At 47.3% G+C, this 20557-nt stretch overlaps 1 long non-coding RNA gene across 2 annotated transcripts; it reads left to right on the top strand.

The window, feature by feature from the left end:
* The first annotated feature begins 7066 nt into the window (after nucleotides 1-7066).
* LOC120974913 (uncharacterized) lies at nucleotides 7067-19323 on the top strand. 2 transcript variants are annotated; one of them, XR_005770430.3, is made up of 4 exons: nucleotides 7067-7364; nucleotides 18457-18571; nucleotides 18678-18860; nucleotides 18983-19323. It is a non-coding gene; the product is annotated as an uncharacterized lncRNA (long non-coding RNA). The 2 variants fall into 2 exon arrangements; XR_012201715.1 differs by lacking the exon at nucleotides 7067-7364 and adding an exon at nucleotides 15296-17894.
* Nucleotides 19324-20557: the final 1234 nt, after the last annotated feature.

Below are 20557 nucleotides of genomic sequence, written 5' to 3'. Positions count from 1 at the left end.
GCTTTGGTCCGGTACTCTATTAAAAGGAGGCCTTAATATCCCTTAGTTTCCATTAGGACCACGTTGCCATGGGAGGGTAGGACAAAAGATGTCATGCAAGTTCTTTTCCATAAGCACGTATGACTATATTTGGAATACATGCCTACATTACATTGATGAATTGGAGCTAGTTCTGTGTCACCCTATGTTATGATTGTTACATAATGAACCGCATCCGGCATAATTCTCCATCACCGATCTAATGCGTACGAGCTTTTCACATATTGTTCTCCGCTTATTTACTTTTCCGTTGCTACTGTTACAATCACTACAAAACCCAAAAATATTACTTTTGCTACCGTTACCGTTACTTCCATACTACTTTGTTGCAGATATTAAGTTATCCAGGTGTGGTTGAATTGACAACTCAGCTGCTAATACTTGAGAATATTCTTTGGCTCCCCTTGTGTCGAATCAATAAATTTTGGTTGAATACTCTACCCTCGAAAACTGTTGCGATCCCCTATACTTGTGGGTTATCAAGACTATTTTTTGGCGCCATTGCTGGGGAGCATCGCTCTATTCTTTGAGTCACTTGGTATTTATATCTGCTGGTCACTATGAGGAACTTGAAAGACGAGAAAACAAAAATTTATGTTTGACCTACGAGGTTTGGTAGTAACTTGATCACTTGGTATTTATATCATAGGTTCGTCATGGTCTAGGAACATGATTCCCAGAATAGGATTACTGTACCACTCTGGTGCGGAACATATTATGTTTGACCTACGAGGTTTGGTAGTAACTTGATCTGAAGTTTCATGATCATCATCATTAACTTCCTCACTAATTGGTGTAGGCATCACTGGAACTGAGTTCTGTGATGAACTACTTTCCAATTCAGGAGCAGGTACAGTTACCTCTTCAAGTTCTACTTTCCTCTCACTCACTTCTTTCAAGAGAAACTCCTTCTCTAGAAAGGATCTATTCTTAACAACGAATATCTTGCCGTCGGATCTGTGATAGAAGGTGTACCCAACAGTTTCCTTTGGGTATCCTATGAAGACGCATTTCTCCGATTTGGGTTCGAGCTTATCAGGTTGAAGCTTTTTCACATAAGCATCGCAGCCCCAAACTTTAAGAAACGACAGCTTAGGTTTCTTGCCAAACCACAGTTCATATTGTGTCGTCTCAACGGATTTAGACGGTGCCCTATTTAACGTGAGTGTAGCTGTCTCTAATGCATAACCCCAAAACGATAGTGGTAAATCAGTAAGAGACATCATATATCGCACCATATCTAATGAAGTGCGGTTACGACGTTCGGACACACCATTACGTTGTGGTGTTCCGGGTGGCGTGAGTTGCGAAACTATTCCGCATTGTTTCAAATGAAGACCAAACTCGTAACTCAAATATTTGCCTCCACGATCAGATCATAGAAACTTTATTTTCTTGTTACGATGATTTTCCACTTCACTCTGAAATTCCTTGAACTTTTCAAATGTTTCAAACTTATGTTCATTAAGTAGATATACCCATATCTGCTCAAATCATCTGTGAAGGTCAGAAAATAACGATACCCGCCGTGAGCCTCAACACTCATCGGATCGCATACATCAGTATGTATCCAATAAATCTGTTGCTCGCTCCATTGTTCCTGACAACAGAGTCTTAGTCATCTTGCCCATGAGGCATGGTTCGCAAGCATCAAGTGATTCATAATCAAGTGATTCCAAAAGCCCATCAGTATAGAGTTTCTTCATGCGCTTTACACCAATATGATCTAAACGGCAGTGCCACAAATATGTTGCACTATCATTACCAACACACATCGTCACCTTGCCCTCAACTAGTCTTTGTTTATTTTGTAACTCCTGTTTCGAGTTACTAATCATATATAGCAACTGAACCAGTATCAAATACCCAGGGGCTACTATGAACACTAGTAAAGTACACATCAATAACATGTATGTCATATATACTTTTTTCACTTTGCCATCCTTCTTATCCACCAAGTATTTGGGGCAGTTCCGCTTCTAGTGACCATTTCCTTTGCAGTAGAAGCACTCAGTTTCAGGCTTGGGTCTAGCTTTGGGCTTCTTCATAGGAGTGGCAACTTTCTTGCCATTCTTCTTGAAGTTCGCTTTCTTTCCCTTGCCCTTTTACTTGAAACTAGTGGTCTTGTCAACCATCAACATTTGATGCTTTTCTTGATTCTTCGTTGACTTCAGCATCACGAAGAGCTCGGGAATTGTTTTCGTCATCCCTTGCATATTATAGTTCATCACGAAGTTCCAGTAACTTGGTGATAGTGACTAGAGAACTCTGTCAATCACTATTTTATCTGGAAGATTAACTCCCACTTGATTCAAGCGATTGTATTACTCAGACAATCTGAGCACATGCTCACTGGTCGAGCTATTCTCCTCCATCTTGTAGGCAAAGTACTGTCAGAGGTCTCATACCTCTCGACACGGGCATGAGTATGAAATACCAATTTCAGCTCTTGGAACATCTCATATGCTCCGTGACATTTCAAAACGTTTTTGAAGTCCCGGTTCTAAGCCGTGAAGCATGGTGCACTAAACTATCAAGTAGTTATCATACTGAGCTTGCCAAATGTTCATAACGTCTGCATTTGCTCCTGCAATTGGTCCGTCACCTAGCGGTGCATCAAGGACATAATTCTTGTGTGCAGCAATGAGGATAATCCTCAGATCACGGACCTAGTCCGCATCATTGCTACTATCATCTTTCAACATAGTTTTTCTCTAGGAACATATCAAAGATAAACAAGGAGCTACATCGCGAGCTATTGATCTACAACATAGTTATGCAAATACTAGCAGGACTAAGTTCATGATAAATTAAAGTTCAATTAATCATATTACTTAAGAACTCCCACTTAGATAGACATCCCTCTAATCATCTAAGTGATCACGTGATCCATATCAACTAAACCATGTCTGATCATCACGTGAGATGGAGTAGTTTTCAATGGTGAACATCACTATGTTGATCATATCTACTATATGATTCACGCCCGACCTTTCGGTCTAAATGTTCCGAGGCCATATCTGCATATGCTAGGCTCGTCAAGTTTAACCCGAGTATTCTGCGTGTGCAAAACTGGCTTGCACCCGTTGTATGTGAACGTAGAGCTTATCACACCCAATCACAGCACGAAGAACTGTCGCAACGGTGCATACTCATGGAGAACACTTGTACCTTGAAATTTTAGTGAGAGATCATCTTATAATGCTACCGCCGTACTAAGCAAAATAAGATGCATAAAGGATAAACATCACATGCAATCAATATAAGTGATATGATATGGCCATCATCATCTTGTGCCTTTGATCTCCATTTCCAAAGCAGCGTCATGATCACCATCGTCATCGGCTTGACACCTTGATCTCCATCGAAGCATCGTTGTCGTCTCGCCAACTATTGCTTCTACGACTATCGCTACCGCTTAGTGATAAAGTAAAGCAATTACATGGCGATTGCATTTCATACAATAAAGCGACAACCATAAGGCTCCTGCCAGTTGCTGATAACTTTTACAAAACATGATCATCTCATACAACAATTTATATATCATCATGTTTATACAACAATTTATACATCACAGCAAGCCCTGCAAAAACAAGTTAGACGTCCTCTACTTTGTTGTTGCAAATTTTACGTGGGTGCTACGGGCTTAGCAAGAACCGTTCTTACCTACGCATCAAAACCACAACGATTTTTCGTCAAGTGTGTTGTTTTAACCTTCAACAAGGACCGGGCGTAGTCACACTCGATTCAACTAAAGTTGGAGAAACAGACACCCACTAGCCACCTGTGTGCGAAGCACAGCGGTAGAACCAGTCTCATGAACGCGGTCATGTAATGTCGGTCTGGGCCGCTTCATCCAACAATACCGCCGAATCAAAGTATGACATGCTGGTAAGCAGTATGACTATTGTCACCCACAACTCTTTGTGTTCTACTCGTGCATATAACATCTACGCATAGACCTGGCTCTGATACCACTACTGGGGAACGTAGTATTTCAAAAAATTACCTACATCACGCAAGATCTATATAGGAGAAGCATAGCAACGAGCGGGGAGAGTGTGCCTACGTACCCTCGTAGACCGAAAGCGGAAGCGTTTAGTAACGCGGTTGATGTAGTCGAACGTCTTCGCGATCCAACCGATCCAAGTACCGAACGCATGGCACCTCCGCGATCAGCACACGTTCAGCTCGGTGTCTCGGTTATCTCTTACCCGAACCCTTTACTTATGCACTTTACTTTGTGATAGCCATATTGTTTCTTGTCATATGCTATCACTTAGTTGTTTATCTTGCTTAGCATAAGTAGTTGGTGCACATAGGTGAGCCTAGTTGTTGTAGGTTTTGTGCTTGTCAAATTAACCGCTAGGTTTATTCCGCATTTGTTCAAGCCTAAACCGTAATTATTTTAAAGCGCCTATTCACCCCCCCCCCTTCTAGGCGACATCCACGATCTTTCAGAAGGGCAGCCGCACTGGTTTATAAACCCAGCCGCGGCTGCTCCTTCGAACTTCTCTATATAGCAGGCTTTAGGGCCTAATTATGGCGCACTGCCCTGTGAGCCTGCTGGCCCTTCTGGGCCTGAATATGCACACCCTAGGTCTGGCAGGCCCACTGGGCAGCGCCCCAACAATTTTTTATATAGTTTTTTATATAGTTTTTGTCTTTTCTGTTTTATTTATTTTCTTCTATTTATTTCTGAGTATTTTTTTTGCTGTAAGTTTAAGAAACATTGAAGTGCCCGTGTAACAGATGAGTTCTCGTCCGAAACCCTGATACTCTGAAAGAGATTGTCCAGTTTGTACACGAAGTGCGTCCAGATTTCGCCGTGACCCTCTCTACTCTTTTGCACATGCTATGCGGGTGAAATGATGATACCATGCCAAGTTCCAACATTTTCAGAGTTCATTTTGTAGTGATTTTCAATTTCACGGTCATTTAGCTCTCTAAACAAATCGGTAAATGACTGAAAAACAGCAAATGATGTCAGAACGTGCTGGAAATTGATGACGTTGCTTTGAATGCTGCATACTGAACGCAAAAATAGTCTGGAGTTCAAATAAGTTCAAGAAACATTGAAGCGCCCGTGTAACAGATGAGTTCTCGTCCGAAACCCTGATACTCCGAAAGAGATTGTCCAATTTGTACACGAAGTGCGTCCAGATTTCGCCATGACCCTCTCTACTCTTTTGCACATGCTATGCGGGTGAAATGATGATACCATGCCAAGTTCCAACATTTTCAGAGTTCATTTTGTAGTGATTTTCAATTTCACGGTCGTTTAGCTCTCTAAACAAATCGGTAAATGACTGAAAAACAACAAATGATGTCAGAACGTGCTGAAAATTGATGACGTCGCTTTGAATGCTGCATACTGAACGCAAAAATAGCTTGGAGTTCAAATAAGTTTAAGAAACATTGAAGTGCCCGCGTAACAGATGAGTTCTCGTCCGAAACTCTGATACTCCGAAAGAGATTGTCCAGTTTGTACACGAAGTGCGTCCAGATTTCGCCGTGACCCTCTCTACTCTTTTGCACATGCTATGCGGGTGAAATGATGATACCATGCCAAGTTCCAACATTTTCAGAGTTCATTTTGTAGTGATTTTCAATTTCACGGTCATTATCAATGATCTTTTTGTGTACAATCTGAATTGTCAATATGAGTCTTCAACGGTTTAGAAACCGGTGAAGACTCATATTGCGACCACAAATTCTACACATAGAGTTCAATGACGACCAAGTGCTTGTGATAGTTTGAGAAGTAACATATTTAAGGTGGTAAAAATCTTGCTAGGGGAGCGAGGTGGGACTAAAAACAGCCTCTGCCACAACATCTTTACTACCGGTTCATGCCACGAACCGGTACTAAAGGGGCTGGCCGGGCCCCAGCCCCTTTAGTACCGGTTCGTGGCATGAACCGGTACTAAAGGTTCGCACTGAACCGGTACTAAAGATCTCCTCCCGCCTAGCCGTTTGAACCGGCACTAATGGACACATTAGTGCCGGCTCAAATGCAAACCGGGACTAATGTGTCTCACATTTGACCCTTTTTCTACTAGTGTTTTGGTGAAGATCACGGAGAAGGGACCACATGCAATGACGGTCCTCCGTCTGTGGCTCGCCGTAGACACAGGTAAGCCTCCGGGGTGGCTCACCCGCCGTACCAGTTACATACGCATCAATATATCGTTCATTTATTTCTTTTACATCTAGACTCAAAGACTCATGCCAATACAAAGCAAGACCACCACTAGACCGACACAATCAAAAGCATCAAAACCTCTCAAACCTAACCTAGCACGAAGACGTTTCATTTTATTCTTAGACTGCCTAGTCTCACAAAGAAAAACGATACTCGGGGAGTGAGCCTGCACTAGACTCACAAGGTCACGAACTGTCGGAGAGTTCCCACCCCCTCGGCAGTTCCATCTGAGGAGATTCATTGCTCCTGACGGGGCTCCGCCGGCCCCGTCAGTTCGTCGGCGGCCCCTGTACCGACAGCCTCCAAGTTGTTGGTCCGGTCCACCATCTCCTGGTCAGCCACCTCGCCCTCATGCTGGGACTGCTGCACCTCCCAAGACAGAAATACATGGCCCTTGCATTACAATATACGGACCTTCCTATAATTCTCCAGTAGGATTCGCCGGCGGCTCTATCTGTCTTTGCCGAGGATTCACTGGAGCGTTTTTAGTATGGACACTTTGCTTTGGAGAGATCAAGACTTCACCGGTAGATCGGGAGTTTATTCCTTGGAAAATTCATCATGAGCAAATCAAAGTAGCAGAATTTTGTTTTTTTGGCAAGCTGTAGCTGAACTGAGTGTACCGCAATTATTTGGTTACAGAAAGGGTCCTCATGTATCGAGGATCTCTTGCCTCTTGAACCGTAACTCTATAATCTTGGAGTAAAATTCCTGCAAAAAAAAGAGGTTACGATGCATGATTGGGCCAGATCTCTTTAGCCCACTTATTAGTTGCACTTGGTTGAGCCCAAGTAACAGCAATGGGTGGGTATGTCGCAGCGGGCTTTCGTCCTCCTCCGCCTCCCCTGTCTTTCCGACCTCCAGATCGCAGGCCGGCCACCGGAGTAACCGAGCGAGCTCACCTCCGCGGCGGTCCTTCCCGCGGTCGGCGAGATCCATCCGCAATCTCCTCCCTTGCCCCACCTTCTAGTTCCAGAATACCGTTCCGTTCTTTGGCGCGGCAAGCCGGAGAGCGGCCGGCGGCCACCGGAGACCGAGGCGGATCTAGCATGCGGCGGCGCTCCGGTGACACCCGCAGAAACCAAGCGCAAGGGTGAGGAGGCAACTCACTCGCACTCGGGTAAGTGCAGAGCCTGTACTACATACACTGAAGTCTGAATTACTGTGAGAATCTGAATTATCTGACCCTTGTGAACTCCAAGACATACATACTGAAGAACAGAAGAGTGCCAATGCACGGCAATGTAGTGCATCCTCTGTTCCTAAATATAAGACGCTTCGGCAGCTCAATTTGAACTGCCAAAACATCTTACATTTAGAAACAGAGGTAGTGCATCCTGGATAAATATTCCTTTTCCAAATGATGGCCAAACCAATTTTCAGTTCTAAGAACACAAGGTACAGTCTACAGTGTGGGGAAATACATCTCTGAAATACATATAGTAAGCACGGTGAGACCCACGGTATGCACGGGAGACGCACAGAGCATCAATTATTCATAGTACAAACATATGAAGTGCTAACACATGAAACAGAAACACTGATGGGAAATCACAACGTAACCAGCTTGTGGCGAAAGGGGGGCGACGGAGGCTGCTCCTCTGTCGACATGAATCATACAGATACAGGCTCTTCCTGTGCCCCCCTGATCCTTGTCCCTGTTAAGGTTCAGGATGCCAGCATGAGAAAGCAGAGCCCAGATGTGGGTGAGGAACTCCCCACCATTCTCAAGATGTTGCATGTGTTGCTTGGCGGTGGAGTGCGAGGGCGCGACATAGATGATTGTCTCGGCCCAGAAATCCCCCATCACCTTCCAGCGCTGGAGCCCATCCGGCATGCTCGCGAGCTGCTTGCCGAGCTTCACGCCTTTCTTGAAGACTGTCACAGGGTCATCACCCTCTTCTATCTCTTCTAACTTCTTCTTTATATCGTAAATCTCAGGATGTTTATAGGATCCAAAAAGCTGTTTACGTTCTTTCAGCACCTTTGCTTTCAACTCTCTTGTATCCACCTCGTGCTACGGAAGCAGTTCTGGGACAGCTGCAATCAAGTATGCACAATATCTAGACAAATTAACTGCAACACCTCGGTCATTATCTCGAGTAATCCCATCTGTCTGATCATCAGAAATATCACAATATTCAGTTGTGATATGCCAGATGAACATGATTTCGAACTGAGAGTGATCCTTGAATGTCCAATAACACTTATCAAACATTTGATTCGTCCTTAGTAATGCTTCTCCATTGGTTAGCTTGCCATCAGTTCTTATGAGCCCCCTAGCAATAGCTGCCTTCACTGCATCAGAAACCTCTACTGGTTCTACGGATTGGATAATAATTGAGGCCTGGTTGATCTTATTTCTCAATGCCCCAGAAATTATAACCTTTCTAAGAAAACCAATTACTCTTCCAATTAATGCATTGGCTGCATTGCAGTTTTTCTTGACATACCTGCAGGCTAGTGATACCTGGACCAAATCTGAAGCTAGATAAAATGCTGCCTGCACTAGTTCCACTACGAGGACTATGCCAAGAACTAGTATAGTAATAATGTAATCAGCATCTGTACTGTTTACTTCTATGATAGGTTTTGGTGTCTCAATAACCAGTGATTTTCTGAAGGCAAACACTCCAACCGTAAAAATGAGAATTATCTTGAGCAAAACCAAAAACGGAATGAGTGGTAGCCATGATTCCATCGATAGAAAGGTATAGTGATACTTTGTGAAGAAGAAATCATAGCAAAGACCCAACTCTACCTCAATAATTCTGAATGCTCTTCTGAAATCCCCTTCAGATGGCAACAATTTTGTGAAGACGAAATCGTGGCCTTTAAGAACACTGGCTTCGGGACAGATATCCCCGAAGTAGCGGCGATTCAAGAGTTGCCGACACAAGGCATATGACAGGCATAAGTCTTTCAATGCTTTGCCATGAGCTGAGTTGCCACAACAATCCCATATTTGGTCAATGGTAATGGATCGATCTGAGTTGCCACGGTGATCCTGCTTCCACAGCAAATGGTCAGCGATAAAAATGGGCCTCTCCAAGACTACATAATTGTAGCCCTTCATGCTCTCAGAGTCCGGGTCACATGGATGATCATTTGCATGTTTCTCCATCCTATCTGCAACTAGTGTGTGACAATAATTCTTGCAGTACCCCAGCAATATTAACCCCGGGGACTCCAAACACGTTGTACATAAAACGAGTGCAGAAAGACAGGAGACACTAGGAACTTGAACTACCATGCCACTTTAGAAAGCTTCGAGGTGAACTTGAATTTGATAGCCTAGATATCATATATGCATAGAAACAATATTTACAGGTCTCGACAAAAACCTGTATGTACTTTTTGCCAAAGCTGCCATAGAATTCATATTTCTGGACGACCGTCGGGCCCACTGAAGCCATCAAGAGAACAGCAGCCCAGACGGGATACGAGGAACTCTTGATTGGGAAGGAGTCCATCATACCCAATGTGAAGAGGACGAGAGGGAATGCAAGTGTTGTACACATGCTCAGGGCACCTTTCACGAAGGAATGATGCCACCGCCGCTTGCAAGAGCCCAATATGAGCTGGAGAAGCAGCAGAGCCGTGGCCATTACCACCAGAACTTCAACCTGGACGACCGTCCTCCTTGGGTGGTTCAACCAAGGAGACAAAGCCTCCATTGCCCTCGTCATGTTAACAGCTCCATCTTGTGTGGATCCCGGCTCCATGGAGGGAGATGGATGGGGAGGCCTGTGTGTGTGCGTGTGTGTTTTGCTCTTGTGGAGCTGGGTGTTTGTCTTGGGGGTCAATGAGGCTGGTTTGCACAGGCAATGAGGTTACTATATATGGTGTTGGCTTCCTCCAATGACTACTATAAATGAGACTATACCGCGTAGGGATTCCAGCATAAATAATTGGACTTGGGACGGAGGAATCCGTATGTTTTGTTAACACTAGGCAATTGCACGGGGGCACAAATATTCTAGCGAGTTAATATAATTGTGTATAAAAAAAGGACTTACCTTTAATTGCTTGCTTATGTTATGTTAAAGTTGCTTGCTTATGTTATGCCGCCGTATGTGTTCATTTCTAAAAAAACTGTTGTTTCTGTTCATCGTTTCTGAAGATGACATTTTGTGTTACAGTTTCGTTTTCACATTCTTCCTCAGGTCGGAAATGTTAGGAATGGGCAACTACATTCACAGGAGGGCCAAGGGCCAGTACATATACATGTGTATGGTAAAGTGCAAGAGAGACTATACACATCTAACACCCTCCCTCAAACTCATGGTGGATCAACAACACTGAGTTTGGAGAGAAGAAAACTATGCTGCGCTTGAGTCTGTGCCTTCGTGAAGAAGTCCGCCAACTGTAACTCAGAGGGCACATAGTGAAGAGCGAGAGTCTGATCCTGCACAGCAACACGCACAAAGTGGGCATCCACACCGATGTGCTTGGTGAGCTCATGCTTCACCGGGTCACGCGCAATACTGATAGCACCAGTACTGTCTGACAATAAGGGAGTCGAGGTACTAGCAGACACACCAAAGTCCTCAAGTAACCACCGTAACCAGATCACCTCAGCCGTCAGCATAGCCATGGCTCGCAACTCAGCCTTTGTACTCGAGCGAGAAACGGCAGTCTGTTTCTTTGCCTTCCAGGCAATAAGAGAGCCACCAAGAAAGACACAATAAGCAGACAGCGAGCGTCGATCAGAGGGATCACTAGCCCAGGTAGCATCAGAGTAGGCCTGGAGCTCAAGAGAGCTGGAGCAGGGAAAGAAAAGGCGCTGAGAGGGCGTGCCACGAAGATATCGTAGAACACGGAGGAGATGACTATAGTGGACAGAGGTGGGGGCTGAAACGAACTGACTCGGGATATGAACAGGATAGGAGATATCAGGACGCGTAACAGCAAGATAGACAAGACTGCCAACAAGGTGACGATAGCGAGTGGGGTTAGGGAGAGGGTCACCATCAGAAGCACGAAGCTGAACGTTGAGTTCCATAGGAGTCACAACTGTGCGCTCATCACCGAGAGCAGCGCGAGCAAGAAGATCCTGAATATATTTTTCTTGGGAGATGTAGAAGCCATTAGAGGTCGAGGAGATCTCAATCCCAAGAAAATAGCGAAGTGGACCAAGATCAGTCATGAGGAACTGGTCGCGAAGGCGAGCCTTAACAAAGGCTATGTAGTCAGAGTCGTCACCAGTGATGATCATGTCATCAACATAGAGAAGGAGCAGAGTCCGACCACGAGGAGACGTGTGAACAAACAACGCAGGATCATGATCACTGGGCAAGAAGCCAGCGGCAGTCACCACAGAGGCGAAGCGCTCAAACCAGGCACGAGGGGCCTGTTTAAGACCATAGAGGGAGCGGCGAAGTCGACAGACCAAACCATCAGGAGCATAGTACCCCGGTGGTGGCTGCATATAAACCTCCTCACGCAACTCGCCATTAAGAAAAACGTTCTGAACATCAAGTTGAGAGATAGACCAATGACGAACAGAAGCAACAACAAGAAGAGTGCGAACAGTGGTCATGTGGGCCACAGGAGCGAATGTCTCATCATAATCGCGTCCCTGCTCCTGCTGAAACCACGGGCCACAAGGCGCGCTTTGTAGCGCTCAAGAGAACCATTAGAGCGAGTCTTAATCTTGTAGACCCACTTGCAGGTGATGGGACGGACACCGGAAGGGAGGGAAACCAGATCCCATGTGCCAGAGCGCTCAAGGGCAGCAAGCTCTTCGGCCATCGCAAGCTGTCATTCAGGCTGAGTCATGGCAGTCCGATAGGAAGTGGGCTCAGCAATAACAGAGAGACCGTACCGATCAGGAGAGTAGCGATAAGGCGGGGGGCGAGGCCGAGCACGAAGGTTATGAACCGGGGGAGGCGTGAAAGGAGGTGCACCAGAGGTGGAAGGCGCATCAGGGGAAACATCCTCAGAACGAGGGCGACGAGTATAGTGAAGAGGAAATGGTGAGAGGGGTGACGGACTGGAGATGATGGTGGAGAGTTGGAGGAGGAGGATGAGGAAGATGGTGTCGGTGGTGAAGGAGAAGGAAGGAGAGGTGCAGGCGGAGGAGGAAAAACATGAGGAGGCACATAGCATGGTGTATCAGGGAGAAGAAGAAAAGAAAGATCGTCCACAGAGAAGCTCGAGGTAGAAGGACGTGGGTAGTAAGAGCGAGACTCGTCAAAGGTCACATCACGCGAGATGCGCAAACGACGACCAACAGGATCCCAGCAGCGATAGCCCTTGTGCTCATCACTGTAGCCAAGAAAAACACACTCAACCGACTGAGCAGTCAGTTTGGTGCGTTCTCGCGGGGCAAGAAGGACATAGCACACACATCCAAACATACGAAGAGCTGAGTAGTCAGGAGAGCGACCAGTGAGACACTCCATAGGAATACCACCCTGCAGAGCAGTCGATGGCTGTATGTTGATGAGATAGGTGGATGCAGAAACAGCCTCAGCCCAAAAATGGGGTGGGAGAGAAGCGGCAATCATCAGAGCACGAGCCGTCTCAAGTAGATGACGATGCTTACGTTCGGCAACGCCATTCTGAGCATGTGCACCAGGACATGAGAACTGGGCAAGAGTACCCTGTTCTGCAAGAAAACCACGCAACAGCTGGGAGATAAACTCACCAGCGGAGTTAGCACGAAAAGTACGAATGGGCGTGGAAAACTGGGTGTGAACCATGGCAGCAAAACGTTTGTATATAGAGAGAACCTCGCTACGAGATTTCATAAAGTAGAGCCAAGTGTAGCGAGAGAAATCATCAATAAACAAGATATAGTAGCGGTGACCACCTTTCGAATCAAAGGGAGCAGGACCCCATACATCAGAATGAACTAAGTCAAAAGGACGCTGAGATACCGACTCACTGGTAGGATAAGGTAACTGGGTCTGTTTGCCAAGTCTGCAGCCATTACAATGTAAAGAAACATCTCCAGATACAGACCCTAAGAGGCCTTAACGAACTAAAGAAGACAAGCAAGAGCCACATATGTGACCAAGGCGATGATGCCACTGCTGGAAGGACGCAGACGAAGAGGCAGCAAGAGCATGGGAGCTGGCTGAAGTGGTGGCAGCGGAAGGAACACAAAGCCAGTCAACCTCCCAAAGGCCCTCTGACTCGCGGCGCCGAGGGCCAGCACCAATCAAAGCCTTGGTGCGACGATCCTGGATGGAGCAAGAGTCGGTATCAAGAATGACACGACAACTAGAATCAGTAAGTTGGGCAGCGGAAAAAAGATTCATGGTGAGGCGAGGAACATGTGAAACACTAGGAACTGAAAAAGATGGAGTGGAAAGAAGACCACGGCTAGCAACAGGAAGAGGTGTGCCATCAGCGGTAAGAGCATTAACAGGCGAATCAAGAGGTCGGAGAGAAGACAGCACGGAAGAATCAGAAGACATATGAAAAGAGGCTCCAGAATCCAGAACCCACGAAGATGTACCTGACTGTGTAGATGCCTGTGGTGGTGGAGCAGTGGCTGCAGTCACAGCAGCAGCGGAACCGGTCGACGAAGAGCCTGAGGAAGCTAAGAGACGCTTGAGCCTCATAATGTCCTGGTCAGTGAGTGACGGGGTCGAGGAGGATCCAGGAGTCCCACTGGAAGAGGAGCGCCTCTGGTCTCGCTTCTTCTCACGGCAATCAGACTCTGGGTGACCTGGCCGAGAGCAGTAGCCACAGAAGGTGTCACGGCGCGACCGGCCCCTCTCAGCATAAGAAGGACGACCCACCCCCCTGAAGGAGTAGGCAGGAGCGGTGGAGCGGTGAGGCGAGCAGGTGGCATAGGAGCTCGGGCGGCCAACACTGATGGAACCACAAGTAACCCAGCAGAGCGTAGGCGGGTCTCTTCAGCATGAAGCTCAGCAAGTACCTCCAAGATAGTAACACGACCACGAGCGAGCTGGTGAGCACGGCGAGGCTCGAACTCAGAGCGAAGACGAGATAAGAACTCGTGAACCCGCTGAAACTCCAAGTCGGACCGTGTAGTCTGACAACAACGGCAAGTTCCACAAACGACAGTCCGAAGAGAGTCAAGCTGACGCCAGATGGCAGAGCACTGTGAATAGAACTCATCAACAGAGGAATCACCTTGCTGGAGTGCATGCTCCTGACGCACCACAGATAGGTAGAGAGCATCACCAGAGGGCTGATAGCGCTGACAGAGATAAGACCACATCGCTGCAACTGTGCCAAGTCCCATGAACTCCGAGGCGAACTGAGGAAGGACACTCGCAGTAAGAACAGCAGCAGCACGAGCATCATCATTGCACCACTGAGTGTAAGCAGACAGATCATCACGATAGGCAAAAAGGGCATCCGAATAGGCTGACATCTGCTGATCATAGGCATCAACTGTAGTATCATCGAGAGCCTTGGCGGCATCAGGATCAGCCTGAGAAGCATCAGCAGTAAGAACCGGCGGTGCTGGCGGGGTAGGAGCCACTGGAGCAACAGGGCAAGGCGGACAGGGGACCTCGCCAGAGAGAACACCCCACAGAAGGAGACCGCGCATGTGGATACACACAAAGCCCGCAAACTCGGCATAGTTGGTGCCATCGAAGATCACCGAGCACCGAGGAACGGCGACATAGCCCGAAGAAGACATGAGGAGCTCTTTTTTTTTGTCAACTGCTACAGTAGACTGCTACAGGAGACCCCGATCCAGATCGGGATCGGGCTCGCGCTGGCTCGATCCAGCCCCGATGGAGGAAGCGGGGGGGAGGGCGAGCGTGGGAGGGGCCGGCCCTGAGCAGCACCGGCTGCAGCAGGAGGCGGCCAGGGGCGGCAGGGCGCAGGGAGGTCGCGGCCGGGCGCGGGGAGGCGCGGGGAGGTGGCTGCCGGCCGCGGCCGAGCACGGGAAGGCACGGGGCGGCGCGAGGCGGCAACGGCAAGCCGCGGCCGCGCTCGGGGCGGTGCGGGACAGCGACGGCAGGCCCCGGCCGAGCTCGGGGCAGCGCAGGCCGGGGCGAGACGGCGTGGCGGCATGGGGGAGAGAGCCGGGGGCGAGGGAGGAGGTGGCCGGCGCCGGCGACAAGGTAGAGGGAGGCCGGCGACGGGGGAGCTAGGCACGGAGCTGCGAGCGTGCGGGAGCGGGAGAGGAACCTAAGCATCTGATACCATGTTAGGAACGGGCAACTACATTCACAGGAGGGCCAAGGTGAAAGAACATGCGGTGCCCCCATGTTTGGTTTTGGTAATTGATGACAATCTCTATGGACTAATGATTGCCTTGAGTTATATTTGAAGAATTTGTCCATAGGCATTTCTTGAAGTTCATGTGTTGGTTTCAAGGAGTTTATGTGGTGATCAAGGTGTTATTAAGGAATTATCCAAAGATTGGTCATGTGAGAGTTGAGCTTATTGCAAGCATGTCTTGGAGAAGAAGATTGTGTGAACATTCATGTATATCTTCAAGACATCATCCAAATGAAGAGAGTTGAAAAGATTCATGGTTGATCAAGACTAAGTCAAGAGTGAATCAACTTGATCAACTCACAAAGCGTAGAAGATGTACCGAGAGGGATCAAGCGATCCCATAGTGTGGTAAGCATTGTCAATTACGCTTTGTGTACTAACCCATGATCTTCGTGAGAGTTCTTTGTGGGGTTAGGTTGCGGTGTGCAAGTTCAAGTGAAGCATCATGAAGAGATCAAATGCTTGAAGCTTGCCGTCCATTGTGGTGACAATGGACTTGTGAAGATGTTGCGGTGTGCAAGTTCAAGTGAAGCATCATGAAGAGATCAAATGCTTGAAGCTTGCCGTCCATTGTGGTGACAATGGACTTGTGAAGATGTTGCGGTGTGCAAGTTCAAGTGAAGCATCATGAAGAGATCAAATGCTTGAAGCTTGCCGTCCATTGTGGTGACAATGGACTTGTGAAGATGTGCGGAAGAGTGGCTCACCCATAGTGGAGCATGGGGAGCAATCAACTAGTCTTCATCGAGCCAACGCAACCAAGAAAGGTGGTCCAACTTGAGGGAGTCAAGATCTTTATCATCTAGCTCAGGTGGACCATGTGCAAGGCAAAGATTTGCTCTTGATAGGTTTTCTATTTTACCGGTCTCATGATGGTAGTTGGGAGACCGGGTTATAGGATCGATTGCCGTACTATCAAGGGGGGCTCTCGATGAGTAGCTTGATCGTATCGTTCATAGAGAGCTCAAACCATTGCATCCTTGCATCATCTTTATTGGTTCTTGTTTGGTTCTTCTCTTTATGAGTTTTGGAGCTTATGGTCATCTTGATGACAAGCTCGAGTTCATCGAAAACGGAGTTCACTCGCATCTTCTATGATGTTTTCGATGTTGGAGGTTATGCCGGTTCTTTTCGGTTGGAGGTTTCACTCCTCTATTTGTTGGCATACCTCCCCTGCCTCTTCTTACTATAACCAGTCGCTGTTTTGATACTACTCGCCTTCCTCTTTCCAACAAGCTTGAGTTTGCTCAATTCGGAGCTCATATGCAGAAGTTATGGCAGTTTTGGTCCCGGCGGTAGTACCGCGGGCCGGAGCGGTAGTACCGCTTGGGTGCTACAAGCGGTAGTACCGCTGGTAGCCCCCAGCCGTAGTACCGCTGCGGTCTCGTACTAGTACCGCCTCGATTCGAGGGATCTTTTTTCGTGTCGGGTTCTACGGTACTAGCCGCGGCAGTGGGGGCCGTAGTACCGCTCGTTTGCGGTAGTACCGCCCTGCCACCGCGGTAGTACCGCTCCGGGCCCAGCGGCAGTACTGCGAGGGGGAGCGGTAGTACCGCTGGCCAAGCGGTAGTACCGCTCTCTGCGGGGCTGGTGTGGGGGGTAACGGTTGGATTGTTCCCCCACTATATAAGGGGGTCTTCTTCCCCAATGAACCTTATCCTTTGAGCTCGTGTTCTTCCCCCATTGTTGACCTTCTTCGAGCTTGCTAACTCTCAATCCCTCCATGGATTCTTGCTAGTTTTTGAGGGAAAAGAAAGAGGAGACCTAGATCCACATTTCCACCAATCACTTTCTCCTCTATGTGAGGGGAACCCATTGGATCTAGATATTGGAGTTCTTGGTGTTCTCCTTCTTGTTCTTCCTCTCATTTTCCTCCCTAGCATTAGTTGCTTCGGTGGGATTTGAGAGAGAAGGACTTGGGCACTCCGTGTGCCCTTGCCATTGCATTTGGTGCATCGGTTTGAGTTCTCCACGGTGATACGTGGAAGTTACAAGTTGAGAAGCTTATTACTCTTGGGTGCTTGGTACCCTTGAGCTTGTTCCTCTTGGGTGCTTGGGCGCCCTAGACGGTTGGTGGTGTTCGGAGCTCAATCATTGTGGTGTAAAGCTCCGGGCAAGCGTCGGGGTCTCCAATTAGGTTGTGGAGATCGCCCCGAGCAATTTGACGGGTTTCGGTGACCGCCCCCAAGGGTTGCCAAAGTGTACGGGTTCGGTGACCGCCCCCAAGGGTTGCCATTTGTACGGGTTCGGTGACCGCCCTCAAGGGTCCCTTAGTGGAATCACGGCATCTTGCATTGTGCGAGGGCGTGAGGAGATTACGGTGGCCCTAGTGGCTTCTTGGGGAGCATTGTGCCTCCACACCGCTCCAAACGGAGATTAGCATCCGCAAGGGTGTGAACTTCGGGATACATCATCGTCTCCGCGTGCCTCGGTTATCTCTTACCCGAGCCCTTTACTTATGCACTTTACTTTGTGATAGCCATATTGTTTCTTGTTATATATCTTGCTATCACCTAGTTGTTTATCTTGCTTAGCATAAGTTGTTGGTGTATATAGGTGAGCCTAGTTGTTGTAGGTTTTGTGCTTGACAAATTAACCGCTAGGTTTATTTCGCATTTGTTCACAAAGACCAATACATATACATGTGTATGGTAAAGTGCAAGAGAGACTATACACATCTAACAGGAAATATAAGTCCATTTAATCCCTCAAATATTTTTAGTTTTAATTGCTGAAAAATTTCAGCCGATGAGAACCTCAAACATGAAAGGGGTCTAAATAGATAGTTAAAACTAGAACCGCAGGCACGGCAATGCTATATTGAAGTAGTATACTCTGAAGACACCCTTGTAGAGGTCGATCGGTACATGCCATGGACATGAGAAAATAGTAGCTCTACCAACAATAAGATCATGTCGATTAGATTAGACATAATGGAGAGCCCGTTGTTAACATCTCATGCAAATACCATCCGTCTCTCCTGCTGATAACAGGCCGTGTGTTCTACTTCTTACAATTCTCTTCACTTGGATAAGCTTTCGGACGGATAAAGGCAGCGAAGGCATTTTGATCCTGATACCAGGTGCTTCGCTCATTCTGCAAGTAAAGGTAACGTCAGTACTACTGTCAGATTAGAAGGAAGGTACTTGACAGATTAAAAGAGATTCTTCTTCCCTCATCACGTGCATATATCCTCAAACACTTTTGTGTGCAGGAGTGGAGTAATAGAGTTGGGGTGGAATAACAGCGCAGTGCGGCACATGTCGGCACTCTCAGGCGGCCAGAGAACGACGTGTTTCAACACTGCAAACTCATTTTGGCATTTCCAGTTGGGTGCACGATGGTAGCTGCACGATGCGCATGCGGGTCTCTGAGAACGGCCTCTATCTATCTGGAGGTAAAGGACAAAGCGGGACTACTAATAATGTCATAAAAGCTATTGGAAAATGGCAGCTTCAACCTGATAACAACCACAATTAGGAAGAAAGGAAATTTAACTTGATATGTTTCATCTGCCAGGGTATACATACATTCAAGGCTTTGAGGAAGCATATCGCAAGCAATGTCTGAAGTCGTCCCGGGCAGCTCCTGAACACACTTCTCTACATGAATTCTTCCAGGATGACCATCACTTGATCTTCTTCTGTCGAGTACTGGGGCGTCTTGGCGGAGTGCGTGGCTGCTGCTGCTGTCATCTTTGATTTTGGTGAATGCACTCGTCGCTGTCACTGAATAGCAGAGGTGCTACGGTACAGACCTGGTGAATAACAAACTATGTACTAGTACTAGAGAAGATTCAGAAGCCCAAGGCATCTACAGTTTGGCCCTTCAACCAAGCATCCAGCTTGCTTGCTACAGAAGCTCTCGTTGACAAACGGTGTGGAGCATTTTTTCTGGGCTGGGCAAGAATCGGTCACAGGTGGCCAATGCAAAGTTGCTTGGGACCTGGTGTGCGCCCCCTTCTCTCATGGAGGTCTTGGGTTCGCTTCTCTGAAGCATATGAACCTATGCCTCCTCCTTCAACACCTATCGAAGCTTCACGCCACTGACACAACCCAGGACTCTCCTTACTTGGGCTCCAAATATGGCTGGTCGCCCTCCAATGACCTTGGGATGACAAATCCATTGCACACTCCTATCTGGCGGGATATCTTAAAAGGTCTCGATTTCTAGTTTTCTACCACTCCATCACAATGGTTCACAATGGAAATGGAGCAACGATGTCCTTCTGGTCCGATCTTTGGATCCCCCACTCCACCATAACCCTTTTTTTTAACACAGTACAGACGCAATCGCTCATACATACACGCATGCACTCATCCCTATGAACGCACGCATGCACACCCTGCACCTATGAGCATCTTCGAAAGACTGAGCCGGCATATCATCTTGAGATTTACGAAGTCACCCTAGACGTCTTAGGTTATGGCTACCACAGCCCTTGCTCGACGTTTCCCTGCCCTCTTTTGTCATTCCAATAGAACTTACACCTCGGTGAGTCGGGTTATGGCTACAAACGATCTAACCTTGGACCTTACACCTTGGCTGTCTCACGCGGCCACTTGCAAGCTTAATTCTTTGCGTGCTACCCTGGCTACGGTATACAAAAAAAGGAGAAAAATAGACCCCAAAAATGCCCGCACACAGTTGTGCTCGATACTTATCTCGCCTTCCTCTGCCTCCCCGTCGTTATCAGCAGGACGCGGCTGCCACTCAACAGCCCGTTTCAAGTTCCATTGAGAAGAATGGTTTGCAGAACTCTGCACTGAAGAACAAACACAGCACATGGTCAGAAAAAAACAAAAACAAATTGTAATTGCAAAAATAACTGCTAAGAGGGTAAAGGAAAAAAGATTTAAAAAAACAAAGATACCTCCCCTTCACTATCACCCACATCTCCTTCTACAACCATTTTGGGTCTACGAAAAAAGTGAACAAACATATTAGAAGAAGCAACAAAGTAAAAAAAGAAAAAAAGGAGAGCAAACAACGGATATCAAAATGCAAAATACTGCCATGAGGTAGGCAACTCATACTAGCACACCTAAAAAAACGTGTGCAGCTTGATGCCCTGTGTGGCCAGCTGGGCACATA

Source organism: Aegilops tauschii, chromosome 2 (assembly GCF_002575655.3).
Source record: "Aegilops tauschii subsp. strangulata cultivar AL8/78 chromosome 2, Aet v6.0, whole genome shotgun sequence".
Taxonomy (NCBI): Eukaryota; Viridiplantae; Streptophyta; class Magnoliopsida; order Poales; family Poaceae; genus Aegilops; species Aegilops tauschii.
Note: the sequence above shows the minus strand (reverse complement) of the source record. Positions and strands in the feature narration are given on the sequence as shown.